The sequence below is a fragment of the Fukomys damarensis genome, unplaced genomic scaffold (assembly GCF_012274545.1).
Source record: "Fukomys damarensis isolate Sample0158 unplaced genomic scaffold, DMR_v1.0_HiC HiC_scaffold_33, whole genome shotgun sequence".
NCBI lineage: Eukaryota > Metazoa > Chordata > Mammalia > Rodentia > Bathyergidae > Fukomys > Fukomys damarensis.
Genome location: NW_022900945.1, coordinates 46,676,455 through 46,690,367, shown reverse-complemented (window position 1 = coordinate 46,690,367; position 13,913 = coordinate 46,676,455). Strand labels below are relative to the sequence as shown.

The 13,913-nt window shown below is 41.0% G+C and overlaps 1 long non-coding RNA gene across 2 annotated transcripts in view; it reads left to right on the top strand.

Moving 5' to 3' along the window:
* LOC117284030 overlaps window positions 1-13,913 on the top strand; it is a 106,605-nt gene that overhangs the window by 76,907 nt on the left and 15,785 nt on the right. The window contains exon 4 of one of the 2 annotated variants that reach the window (XR_004515103.1): window positions 6,945-7,522. The exons of the other annotated variant lie outside the window; for it this stretch is intronic. This is a non-coding gene — a long non-coding RNA (uncharacterized LOC117284030). Of the gene's footprint in view, window positions 1-6,944; window positions 7,523-13,913 lie in introns of those variants that run through there. 2 annotated transcript variants of the gene reach the window in all.

Below are 13,913 nucleotides of genomic sequence, written 5' to 3'. Positions count from 1 at the left end.
ACAGTCTGCAACCTCAGGCTGAGCAGCAGTGAACTCCGGAGCTTGTGCAGTCCATTCACCCTGAAATTACTCCTTGGTCACAACTTTTTCAGGAGCAGCCTGCTCTTCTTTTTCAATCTCTTCAGGATCCCTTTAGAAGTACAGATCAGGCATGACCTCCCATGGGGAACTTTTCAGGGGTGGCTGGGTCTGGAGTGTGGTGCTGGGATCAAGGGTGTGTGATTACTAAATCAGCCCACTGACTGGTTTGGCATAGTTCTGGCTAGGATTAAGGGTGTGAGTGCAATACCTATCCCAGGATGGTAGCCTGCACAAAATATCAGGGACAGAAAGAGGGCTAATGTACTCTCCCCTGCTTGTTTGCTGTGGATTATTTCTCCTCTGTGATGCCCCTCTGCCGTGTCACACTGCCTTGGCACCAGCAGATTATAGACTGAAACCTCTACAAACTGTGAGCCAAATAAGCCTTTCCTCCTTATTTTTTCTCAGCAACAAAAAGAGTCATTAAGACATACTATCATATCCCACTATCACAAATGGACTGATCAACTAGGCAAAAAAATAAACTAATATCAAAGTTGACCACTCAACAAAACAGAATAGATATGCTTCTGAGAAACACATGGGTCTTTCTCCACAATAGATTACACAATAGCCAATAAACCAAGCTTAAGTACATGTAAAAATAATTGAAATTATATCGTGCATATTATCAGATAGTAGGGCAATGAAACTAGAAATCAATGACAAAAGAAATCCCAGAAATTATGCAAGTTCATGAAAACTAAACAATACACTCTTAGATAAACAATGAGTTACAAAAGAAATCAAGGAAAAAATAAGATAGCTTCTAGAACTAAATGATAATGTCAGTACAACATACCAGAGCTAATAGGACACAGTGAAAGCTGGCTTAAGAGGGAAGTTTACAGCTGTGAATGCCCGTATCACAGAAACAGAATGAAGATCCTGGGGGGAAAAAAAAAGAATAATCTAAACCCGAAGCTACAATGGAGAAAATTATGAAGATCAGAGCAGAAATCCGTGAAATTGAAACCATGAAAACAATACAAAGAATCAATGAATTACAGTTGGTTCTTAAATAAATAAATAAATAAATAAATAAATAAACAAAATAGACAAACTCTTAGCCAATCTAACAAAAAAAGAGAAAAAACCCAAATCAATTAGAAATCAAAAAATGAAATCTCAATGGAAACTGTCAAATAAAAAAGATAATCAACAAGTAGTTTGCAAACCTATATAAAATAAATTGGAGAATTCAGAAGAAATGGATGGATTCCTAGGTACATAGGAACTATCAAAGCAAAACTAACAAGATTGAAAGACCCTGAATAATCCAATGACAGGAAGCAGTAAGAAAGGAAACTATCAACTAAGAAAAACCCAGATCTGCAGCTATCCCTCTGCTGGGTATCTTTCCAGAAGAATTAAGACAATCATACCACAGTGAAATATGTGCACCCATGTTTATAGAGGCAGTTTGTAGCAGGTAAAACTTGGAAACAACCCAAATGCCCATCAAGTGGAGAATGGATAAAGATGTGGTTTTTCTATAAAATGGAGTACTACTCAGCCATAAAGGATGAGAAACTAGAAACATTTATAGCTAAATGGATGTATATTGACGCTATACTCTTAAGTGAAATAAATAGGGCACAAGTGAGTAAATACCGAATAGTTTCTCTGGTGTGAAAAACTAAAAATGTAAATAAGATTCAAATGGTATATTTGAGAGTGTAAAAGAGGAAGAAAATAGCTAAAGGGGAGGGAAAGGAAATAAAGGAAAAGAAAAAAATGTGAAAAAAAGGAAAAAAATGGAAACAAAGTCTTTATAAATAGGGAAGTATGAAGGAGGTGAAGGGAGGGCAGGGGTATGGGGAAAAAAAGAAACCAAGACATATCATGTAAAGGTACAAGATCCCAATGATAAATGCAACTTCATTGTTTGCTTTAAATGTACCAATAAACTTAAATGGGGGGAAAAAGAGAAAAGAAAAACCTAGGTCTGAATAGATTCACTGCTGAATTCTACAAACACTTCACGGAAGATTTAAAACCAATGCTCCTCAAGTTCTTAATGAAATTAAAAAGAAAGGAGTGTTTTCAAAGTCATTCCACGTTGCTACCATTATCCTGATTCCAAAACCAGAGAAGGATCTAACCACAAAAAGGAGCTATAAAGCAATCTCTTTAATGAATATAAATGCAGAAATCTGTAACAAGATACTGGCAGACAGAATGCAACGAATCATCAAAAAGATCATACATTATGACTAAGTAGGCCTCACCTCAAGGATGCAAGAATGATTCAACATATGCTAATCAATAAATATAATACATCACACAACAGAAACAAGGACAAAAATCACATGATCATCTCAGTAGAGGCAGAAAAAGCCTCAGGGGGAAAAATATCCTTTCATGATAAAAACACAGAAGAAAATAGGTATAGAAGAATCTTATGTCACTCTGATAAGAATCATCTATGGCAAAGTTACTGTGAACCTCCTATTTACAGGGAATAACTGAAAGCTTTCTTTTTAAAATCAGAAACAAGGCAAGGATATCCACTATCGCCACACCTATTCAACATAGTACTCAAATCATTAGCAAAAACAATTAGGCAACAAAAAGAAATAAAAGTGAAATGTATAGGAAAGGAAGAAATCAAATTATCACTATTTGCAGATAACATAATCTGCTACATAGAAGACCCAAATACCACCAAAAGACTCCTAGAATTACTAACCAAATTCAGCAACACAGCAGGGGACAAAATCAACGACAACAAAAATCAGTAGTGTTCCTGTACACCAATAATGAATCCACTTAGAATTTACAAAAAAAAAATACTATTCACAGTAATGCCAAGAAAAATTAAATACTTAGAAATTATGCTAAGGAAGTAAAAGACCTCTCCAATGAAAACTACAATACCCTTAAAAAGGAAATTGAAGAAGACATCACAAAATGGAAAGGCACCTTCTGTTCCTGGATAGGCCAATCCAGTATAGTCAAAATGGCCATATTTCCAAAATTGATACACAGATATAACACAATTCAAATCAAAATACCAACACCATTCTTTACAGAACTGGAGCAAAACATCTTTAAATTCATATGGAACCAGAAGAGACTCAATCAATAGTTAAAGCAATCCTGGTTAGGATTGCTGGGTAGGTAGCAAAAGTAAAGCAGAGGGCACACAATCGTGGGCTTGAAGTTATGTTACAAAACTACAGTGTTAAAAACAGCATGGTACAAACACAAAAACAGACATGAGGATCAATGGAATGCAACAGAGGATGCAAAAAGTACCCCAAGCACATTCAGTACTTTGAGCTAACAACCCTAAGCACATTTAACTTTTGATCTTTGACAAAAGGGCCCAAAACTACACTAGATGTCTGTTACCTTCTTCATTGCTGAGGGTTATGATGCCAAACACCTACAAATTAAAGAAGTTTATTATGGCTCACAGTTTGTAGAGGTTTTGGTCTGTATCTGGCTGGCTTCAAGGCAGATCAGCAGAGCAGAGGGACATGGCAGAGGGGAAAAGATCTCACTACACAGTGGCAAGAAGCAGAGAGAGGGATCAAGGGAGGAAGAAAGCAGATAGATACAGCTCACATCCCCAGTGACCTACCTCCTCCAACCAGGCCAAATTGAACTATAAACTCACCCGAGGACTAATCCACTGAAAAGTATCACACCTCCAGGATCCAATCAGCTCCCAACGGCTCCACCTGTCAGCACATGAGGCTTTGGGGGGACATCCTGGTACACACCATGACATTCTGTCCCTGATCCCCAAAGTACTCACTCACATTCCTTTATGAAAAATACATTTTGGTCCATCTCTATGAGTTGCCAAAGTCCTAACAGTTTCAGCATGGAAAAGTGCAAGTCCAGAATCTTCTCTGAGACTTAAGGCAAACTCTTAGTTACAAGCTCTTGTGAAAAATGAAGAGAAAGTTAAACAGTGCCAACATACAAAGGCACAGGGTAAACATACATCTCATTCCAAAAAGGAGGTAGTAAGGAATGCGACCAAAGCAGGACCAAGTCAAGACCAAAATGTAGTAAAGTAAACACTAAATCCTGCAGTTCCGTGTCCAGCTCCCCAACCTGTGGCAAGATGTAGATCAGGTGGCCCTCGTGGCCTCTCTCCTGGGCCAGCTTTGCCCACTGCTTGCAGTGTCCTCAGATGACCCCTGTTCCTGGCTTTTCCAACATCCTGGGGTCTCCCCTGCACTTTCAGCTTCATCCTCAAGGCTTCACCCACTACCTACACATTGGTCTTCAGGTCTTCTGAAATCTGAGTGGAAGCCTCCCTGACCACATAATTCTTGGATTCTGCGTGCACCTAAAACCAGCCCCATGTGGATGATGTCAGGGTCTCTTGCCAGCTGGAGAACGGTACCCTGGAACTCTCTTCTCAAAGCAAAGACTTTCATTTTTGCAATTTTGAGCCATCAAAGGGCAAGGTCTTACTGGTTCTTGTGATACTTCCAGGCCATCTTCACAGGCCCCAAAGTTACAGGCACTTCCTTTCTTGTGAAACTCAAAACTTTTAAAATCATTCAGCTGTGGCTTTTGTTCTTGATTCTCAAGGTAGAGCTGCCTAAGAGCCCCAAACAGCAGCCACACCATGGCCTCAGCATTACACTATCTTGACATTTCTTCTTCCAGATTAATTAGTGCATTGCCCCTAATCTCAGTATCCTGCAGTGCCTCAGGACAGGAGAAAAATCTAGACAAACTATTTGCCAGAGCATAACACATAGGGCACGAAGTCCAATTGCCAATGCAGGTCTTGTTCTAAACTGCATTCTCCTCAACGTGGCCTTTACCAACCACATTATCACCAGCATTCTGGTCTACCGAGCTCCAGCCAGAATCTCCGATCAAGCTTGGCTTGTAGTATTCTAGGGCCGCTTCTTCAGCCTGTATCTCCAAATCTTTCCAAACTCTCCCTGCAAGCCATATCCAAAGGCTTCTAAACACAATGGTCAGGTAGCATCATGGCAACAATCCCACTTCTCTGGCACTAAAATCTGTATCGATCAGTGTAACTAGAGGAACGAATTTAGTATCATATATATATGGACTTACAAGGTAGGCTTACAATTACCACCTAGAGAGTCAGGTAGAAAAGAATGCAAAAGGGCCAGAGAGCCAAAGGGTCCAGTCAAAAGTCAATGGTCTGAAATTCCCTGTTGTCCTGTGAGAGTTTATAGCATGAAGCCAAAGGGTCTGTGTTGAAAGGCACTGGAAGCCTGGAGACATATGTCCAAAGACAGAAGCAAGACTTCCTTTTCTTTTTCCCTTTTACTGCCTTTAGGCTTCACTTACCACTTACACCCAGGGAGTGTTTTCTCTCCAGTAAGGCCACCATCCAGACACACCCAGAACTGTACTAAGCCAATCAGATGGGTGTTTCATATTCAGATCAGCACCATAGCTACCAATCACACTGGAGGAAAGTCAGCCTCTTTAATAAATGGTGTTGGGAAAACTGGTTGCCTACAAGCAGAAGATCCAATCTAGACCCATGTTGTTCACCATACAGTAAACTAAAATAAAAATGAATCAAAGAACTAAGTGTTAAAACAGAAACATGTAGCCTGTGAAAAGGTAAAATAGGTCAAACTCTTGAAGGAGTAGGCAAGGACTTTTTGAACAGAACAAAAAGATAATTAGATGAGCGAAGGATGTAAAGGATATTTCTTCAAAGACGCTATATAATTGGCCAACAAACACATAAGAGATAAATATCACTGGCCACCAGAGAAATATATGTCAAAACTAAAATAGGATGGGCCAGGAATTTAGCTCAGTGGCACCATGCCTGCCTCGCAAGTGCAAGGTCCTGAGTTCTATCCCTGGTGCCAAAAATTAAAAAAGAGAGAATAAAGGAATATGTTTTAAGCTGGGTGTGGCGGCACATGCCTATAACACCAGCACTCAGGAGGCTGAGGCAGGAGGATTACTGTGAGTTCGAGACCAGTGTGGGCTACATAGTGAGTTCCAGGTCAGACTCAACTACATAGTGTGACCCTGTCTCTAAAGACCAACAAACAAACAAACAAAAAACCAAAACAAAACACTATAATAGGACTCCACTTCATACCCACCAGGATAATTTTAACAAAAACTCAGAAAACAGTGTTGGAACGATGTGAAGAAAACAGAACCCTCATACACTACCAGTCGGAATACAAAATGGAACAATTATGCTGCAAATAGACTAACTAGAATAGTAAAGAATAGGGGAAAAAATAGAATAAACAGCTGCTCTATTCCGGTTGTTCACATACACACTCACACAAAACTTAAATATAGAATTACTGTATGATCCAGCGATTCCACTCTAACACATACACTCAAAGGAAATGAAAACGTGTCCGTACAAAAACTTATACTTAAATGTTCATAGCAACATTAGTCACAATATCCAAATTTCCAGTACATAAAATGTAGTATACTAAACAGTGAACTATTATTTGGCCATAAACCATATAATGAAATACTTCTTACACTGTTGATAAACATGGAAAACAACATGATGTGAGTGAAAGACACTGTCACAAAAGGCCACCTATTGAATGATTTTAGATACAAATAGTGTCCAAAATACACAAATCCATAGACACAAAGCAGAGATGGCTGTCGGTGATTGCTGCAGCTGGAATGGGGAGTGACCACAATGGCTGTGGCTTTTGGTGGTGACAGAAATGTTCTGAAATCAGATAACGGCCATGGTTTTAATTGTGACTACACGAAAAGCCACAAAGTCATTATTTTTTAAAGGATGCATTTTGTGGTGTTTGAATTGTATCTCATTGAAGCTGCTATTTCTCTTTCAGTGTTGGGTATTTTTGCCTTTACTGTCAATACGATCTTTTGTGTTCTTTCAGCCCACCCTCCAGATTTGTCACCATAATCCAGACAGTTCTCAGCAATCTGGAAGTTTGCTTCCGATGAACCTCAATGCCATCCATTCTGAGTTGGACTCTGTCTGAGGGAGATGACCCAGGGAGTTAAAAATAACATCGGAAGAAGGGGTGAACACGGAGTTTGAATCATGATTCTCTCATTTCACTGACTTCTAGCAGGTCACCTTGCTTCTCTTTGTCTTGATTTTCTGTTCTGAGAATAGAAGTGACCTCGGCCCTATAGATTGCACAGGGTCAGATCAGGAGATGCCACTTCAGAGTAAATGTTTACTAAGCTGCAAGCGCCACAAGAACATTGGTCTTCAACGCGTGGTCTCCATAGCTAAATGCCAAGATGTATAAATGGTGCGGGAAGATATTACCACCGTCTCAGGTGACCATGGTCACAAAAACCCGAGGAAGAACTTGTATCTCAAGTCTTACTATAACTGGGCCAGCAGCTGCCTGGGGACAATGGTGACATTATTCTCCAGTACCCAGGAGATTGCTGTTATTAAGCATGTATTTATATTGTCTTCCTTTTAGGGATTTTCACTTGTCCAATCTACTCCTTTGCTTTTCTGATTTTGTTTATTTTGGTGTTTAAAGGCATTGTTTTTTGTTTGTTTGTTTTCTGGTACCGGGGATCAAACTCAGGACCTTGCACTTGCGAGGCAGGTGTGGCGCCACTGAGCTAAATCCTGGGCCCTTAAGGCATTGTTTTGTAAAGCAGCACATTGTTGAGACTTGGTCAGACATCATTACTTGAGACTTCAAGGTTTACCCAATAAAATGAACCCTGACTGTCTCCTTAAACGAGCACAAAGCACAACACAGATCGTGTCAGTAGTTCTGGATTTGCATCGCAGCTCTTCCACTTCCTGTGAGGCCTTAAGCAGATCCTATCAGCATTTCTGAGCCTTAGTTTCTTTCTGTGTAATAGAGAGATTTCCAAGTTTGCAGAGTTTTTGTGAGGATAAAAACAGACAATGCTTAGCAGAGGACCCAGTATATAATAAGGAGTGAATACTTTTAGCTGTTATTATTGTGCCTACACAATGAGTGATCAAGGTCAGATTCTTAGTTGAGGAAAGAGGGTTGCAGAGCTGGCTTTGGGCCAACTGAAAAGACTAGGGTCTGACAGCTCTCTTCATGCCTACTCTGCATGAAGGACTTTTCCATATTCTCTATTGATCCTCACAACTCTTGAGACACAGGATCTCTCTCTCTCTCTCTCTGTCTCCCTTCCTTCCTTCCCTCCTTCCTTTGTTTTTGTGGTACTAGGGATCAAACCCAAGGCCTTCTCACTGAACTACATCTCAAGCCCTTTTTAAATTTTTTGTTTTGGGACAGGGTCTCAGTAAGTCACTAAGCTGCCCAGACTAGGCTTAAATTTACGACCTTCTTGCCTTAGCACCACCCCGCTCCCTGAATTCTGGGATTGCAGTTGTGCACTACCATGCCTGGTTTGAAATAATTCATGTTTAAGTGGCTAAACAGCCTCAGAGAGATTAAATATCTAGTGTAAGATGTACAGGTTACTAGCCATCCATCTGCATTCAGGTTTGACTAATTTTCAATTCCAGGGTCTTTATGTGAACCCAGCCTGTGGCTTCTGATGACCTTACTTTCCCTCCCTTCCATTTCTTACATTAGACCTGTGAAAAACAAACCCACCTTTTACCAAGAGACTTCATCTACCAAATCTCTCCATCTTCCCTCTACTCTCAACTCTAGCCAACCTCTGTGTGAACATTTCTTGGTTCAGATGTCTCAGGAAGAGACTGGGCTAGATTGTGAAGGAGCACTGTACAAACAACCCAAGGTTTGCATGAGGGCTGGGGAAGATGAACACAATCTCTGCAACCTTCCTCATCCTTCAAGACTCAGGTCAAAAGTCACCTGTAGCTTCCTGTGAATCCTCAAGAAGGGATTAGCCCTTCTTTGGTTAAATAAGTGATCTGTCTGCTTATTTATCTGTCTACCTTCCAGGCTTAGTCTATATTTCTCCCATTTATAAATATCAAACATCCATTGAGAATTATTTAATGGAAGAATTCTTAATACTTTTTTGTCAGTTTGATTAAGCCACTGAACCCTCAATCACGTTACAAATATATAAAATAAAATAAAATACTAATTGAGCATCCCTAATTGAAAAATCCAAAATGGGAAATGCAATGTCACGATATCATAAGTGGAAACTTCTATATGTGACTTCATGGAAATCAAGTCACAGGCATGCAAAAATATTACATAAAATCATCAGGCCATGTGGGTAAGGTATAAAGGAAACACACATAAATTTTATGTTAAGGCTTGGATTTTATTCCCAAAATATCTCACTATGTATGTGCAAATATTCCAAACTCCAAAAATAAATTCAAAATCCAAAACACTCTGGTCCCAAGCATTTTGGATAAGGTTGCTTAACTTATGTATGATCATTAATGGAGCAAATTACATTGAATTGCTGCAATTAAAATTTTAACAAGACAAAATTGGGTATAATAGGGTATTGCGTTTTTAGTAACATATTAAATAATGAGTGGTAGGTATAATGACTCTCATTAACCAAATGGTTTTGCTGAATTGTTAAAGAATTTTTATAGATTTGAACCCAAGGACATTGGTTTCTAAGAGATTAAATTGAAGAATAGCATAGTGGATTTGTAGTTTAGAAAAGTAAAGACCAATAAGTAAAAGACAAATCTGGAGAAAACCAGCTGGGAAGCAGGGAGACACAAGTGTGATGTTTCAGGCATCCAGGGGCAGGATGGCTGGGGAAGGTTTGTGGGGAAAGAGCAGTAGACTTGAAATGGAGTCTCACTGTAGGGGATTAGAGTTGTGCAGGGAATGAAGACTGAGTTCCACCAAGAGCAGTTGAAAGCACTGAGCTTCAGGAATGGGTACAGGGGGCCGTCAATGGTGTACATGGATCTGGAGGTCGGGAGAGACAACCGTGGTCTTGGTGGTGACGTCCTTGCCAGGTCAGAGCTAGAGAGGAAGGGTTGAGTACGGCAAGGAGGCAAAGATGTTCTCGTCGTTCTTCTCAGGATGGTTTTTGAGAAGTCTGCTATTGAAGGAGGTGTTCGTCATCTGGAAGAGAGGGCTACTCACTTCATTTTGTGATTTAGGGATTTCAAGTATTGACTTCTGAGTTTCATAACTTTCCTCCAGATCTTGGCTGCTTTCTTTTTACTTTTTGACTCCTCTTTTTCCTTTTTGCACTTTCTTTCTTTCTCTTTGTTTTCACCCAAACTACTGACAATGGCTAAGAAGCTCTTGTGGGGAGAGTCTTTGAATACTTTATCTGAAGCAGAGCCTGCGTTCTTCTAGGCAGTTCCTGGAGCGCTCGGCCCAAGTGACTGCTTTGATGTTAACAGGCTGTCTGCCTCACGTTCATCTAACCAGACCATTCATTTTTTGCCATTCTCCAGGAGCCCGCTGCTTCACTTGATGTAAAGGTCTTAGAGATTTAGAGGTGACTGCAGCACTTAACATAAGTCTTTTGAAAACCACTTTGGAAATAGGCAGTATCTACTAAAGCTGAACTTATACATTTGCTACAATTCAGCAATTCCATTCCTAAGTGGAGGCCCAGCAGAGACATGTGCATAATTCATGAAAAATCAATATTTGTAGCTGCACTATTGGTAATAACTATAAAATGGAGCTAACTCACATATTGCTGATAGTTGAATCGATAGATGGTAATACAGTCACACAATGGATTACTATACAGGTGTAATGAGCCAGCTACACCTGCAAACAAAAATATGCATGAATTTCACAGGCATAATCTTCATCACAAGAAGCCAGACATAGAAGAATGCTTACTATATGAATCCTGTTTACCAAATCAGGGGTGAGATGTAGAGTCTGGCAGTAGACTTCTGCACTGCTGGCCTTGTTTATTTATCTGGGTTCTGGTGGCATAAATGTGTTCTGCTCATGAAAATTCATCAAGCTACAGTACACGCATGCTTTTCTGTCTGTATATTGTACTTCAGTAACAATTTTTAATTTAAAAATCTGTACTTTTTATTGGACTACGATGGTTGCTGCTATCTAACAAAGTCAACCAGTTCCATGTGCAGGATCCAAAGGGAGTTCTATAACTGGTTTATACAGTGCTAATTACTTCTGATTATCACCTGAATATTTGGCAGGTGTGTAAGTCAGGGCTTACCAAAGGCTGGTGGTGGGAAAAGTTTGTCTCAGGGGCAGGTGGTAAGGGCACATTATCTATGGGGAACTTAGAGAAATAATAAAATGGACTAAAAGTCGGTTTAAAAAATATTACTATGCACTGGCATTCTTTTATTTTTTTTTTCCAGTATTGGAAATCAAACTCAGGACCTTGCACTTGCCAGGCAGGTGTGGGGCTACTGAGCTACATCCCTGGATTTGCACTGGCATTCTTTACCAATATCCAAGTTGAAATAGCTCCTCCCTTTCCCAAGAAGTAACCCACTAATCTAAGTTGTAAACAATAGTAAGATTTGCCATTGAGCTGGCCTGGACCACTCCCACTCTCCTGACCTGTGTGAACCAATAAAGGAAATAATAGCTATGACTTTGTAGGTTTATGTATTGTAGCAGAGATTGGCCTGGTCTTTCTAGTATATAAATCTTATTCAAACCTCACAGCTGTGTGGGTTAAGTATTATAATTTCCATTTTATAGAAAACTGAGGGCCACGGAGTTTAAGGAACTTTACCCTAATTCCCTCAGCTAGAAAAGAGTGGGGAGGGTGTCAGTCCAAGCTCCCCACACCGAGCTCACATTTCCGCTGGGCTTTCCTATCCCTTGGTTCCAACTGATGCATGGATAGCTTGCAAATGGCACATAGTTGATTCAGGTAAGAAAATTCTCCATGTGCCTCTTTCCTTCAAGTTTTCAGGAAAGTCTCTGCTTACTGTCTCCCATCCCTCATCTACATATAGCGGTAATTCAGAATAGCTTCGATTATTGCTTAGATGAGGAAACTTGCGCTTGAGCACTCAAATGACAAGTAATAGTCCCTGGAGGAATCTCGCAGCAGCCATTCTGAGATGAACAGAGATCATATTACTGCCCCCCCTCCGTGCTTGTGTACCTGCTACAAATGCATAATCATGGGTGGATAAGGCCTGGTAACCACAGCTCCCATAACTCCCATCATTCCTCAGCCCTGCGCTTCACAATCACCACAACTCCCTGTGCATTCTCCAGCCTTGTCCTTAACAGGTAAACCACAAATCCTTTTCACTGCCCGCCCCCAATAAATGACCTTGTAGCCTGTGGTCTCAGGTGCCAGAGCGGTCCCTCTAGGGTTTGTTCTGAAGTAAACCTGTCCTGTGAGCTCGGACTCTGTTAGAGAGGTACAGGATTAGCCCCATGCTTCAGAGTATGGGCTCTGGGGACCTAGAGACCAGCGTTGCCTCTACCTCCTGGCCTTGACAGTGTATGCAACTTCTTGAGGTTATAAACTCAAATGTGCGTGGAAGCCTGGGGTCGGAAGTCCTGCGGTGTGGACCAGACTTGAGGCGTGGCCCCCGCCCGGAACGCACCTGAGCGGTGCTGAGAGAGAAGTTGTTTGCGTGGACTGCGGGCCGGGCTGGGCTCACTTGGTCCATCATTCCCTCAATCAGTGTTTCTGGAGCACCCGTTCGTTATGGCGCTAAGCTCTGAAAATGTAAAAATAAATAATGTCCGGGCCCTGTGTGTCTGGGAGACAAATATGGAAATAACCAGCTCAGACATGGTGCCACGGCATTGCAAGTCCTAGGAACCCATCAGAGCCATTCTGAGGATGGACAGTTTGTCGACAGCCCGAGAAGCTCATCTTGTGCCTTTCAGCAGGGGAACCCAAACTATGCCAGCCCAGCAGAGAGTTGTTTCAGTGAAGACCCTGGGGGATGTGAGTTGTTCAGCCTGGGTGTCAGGTCATTCAGCCAGTCAAGAAACCTCATAGCACTGGTTGTCAGCAGCTGCTGTCATCCGTGTAGGCCCCTTGTGCCTGGTGAAGCCGTGGCAGCACAGCTGTGGGCTGACGTTTGTATTAATTTGCATGACTGGGAGCAGAGCAAGTAGAATACATGAATAGATGAGATTAAGACCCCTCTTGGATGGTGAAGTGGTCCAGACAACATATATGTGTGCATGTAAATATTGCAGTGAAAACTATTAATTTGTTTTTCCCAAGGAATAGAGGTTTAATGAAAAGGAAAACCATGTGAGTATAAACCAGACTTTTATATCCTCGTGCGTATGTGATTATTATGTGTTAGTAATAATAATTTTTAAAGAACTCTCTATTTTTAGAAAGAACACTAGCAGCCTATCTGGGTAATAAAAATTCATGTGAGTTACAAGTACAGAGAAAGAAATAAAGTTAGAGATGAGAGCTAAATAAAACAGGAATCAGATAGAAAACCTGTATCCCACAGGGACCTCTTGCTTACTAGAGAATGAATGCAGGATTTTAAGCCGGGAATAGGCCACGTACTTGAAACTGCATTTCTTGCTCTGTCAGAGTTGAACAAGTTCTTTGGCCCAGTCCCCCTTTAGCCTTGCTTGGTGAAGGAGGAAGATGAGAAATGTCCTCTCCTCCCTGCCTAGCTATCTGTGGCCTCCTACCTCACACCAACTGCCTGTTGGCTTTTGCTAGTTTGGCTTCTTCTCCTTCTCCTCCTTCTGCTCCTCCTCTTCCCTCTTCCCCTTCCCCTTCCTCTTCTTCCCCTTCCTCTTCTTCCCCTTCCTCTTCTTCCCCTTCCTCTTCTTCTTCTTCTTCTTCTTCTTCTTCTTCTTCTTCTTCTTCTTCTTCTTCTTCTTCTTCTTCTTCTTCTTCTTCTTCTTCTTCTTCCTCTTCCTCTTCCTCTTCCTCTTCCTCTTCCTCTTCTTCTTCTTCTTCTTCTTCTTCTTCTTCTTCTTCCTCCTCCTCTTCCTCCTCCTCCTCCTCCCCTC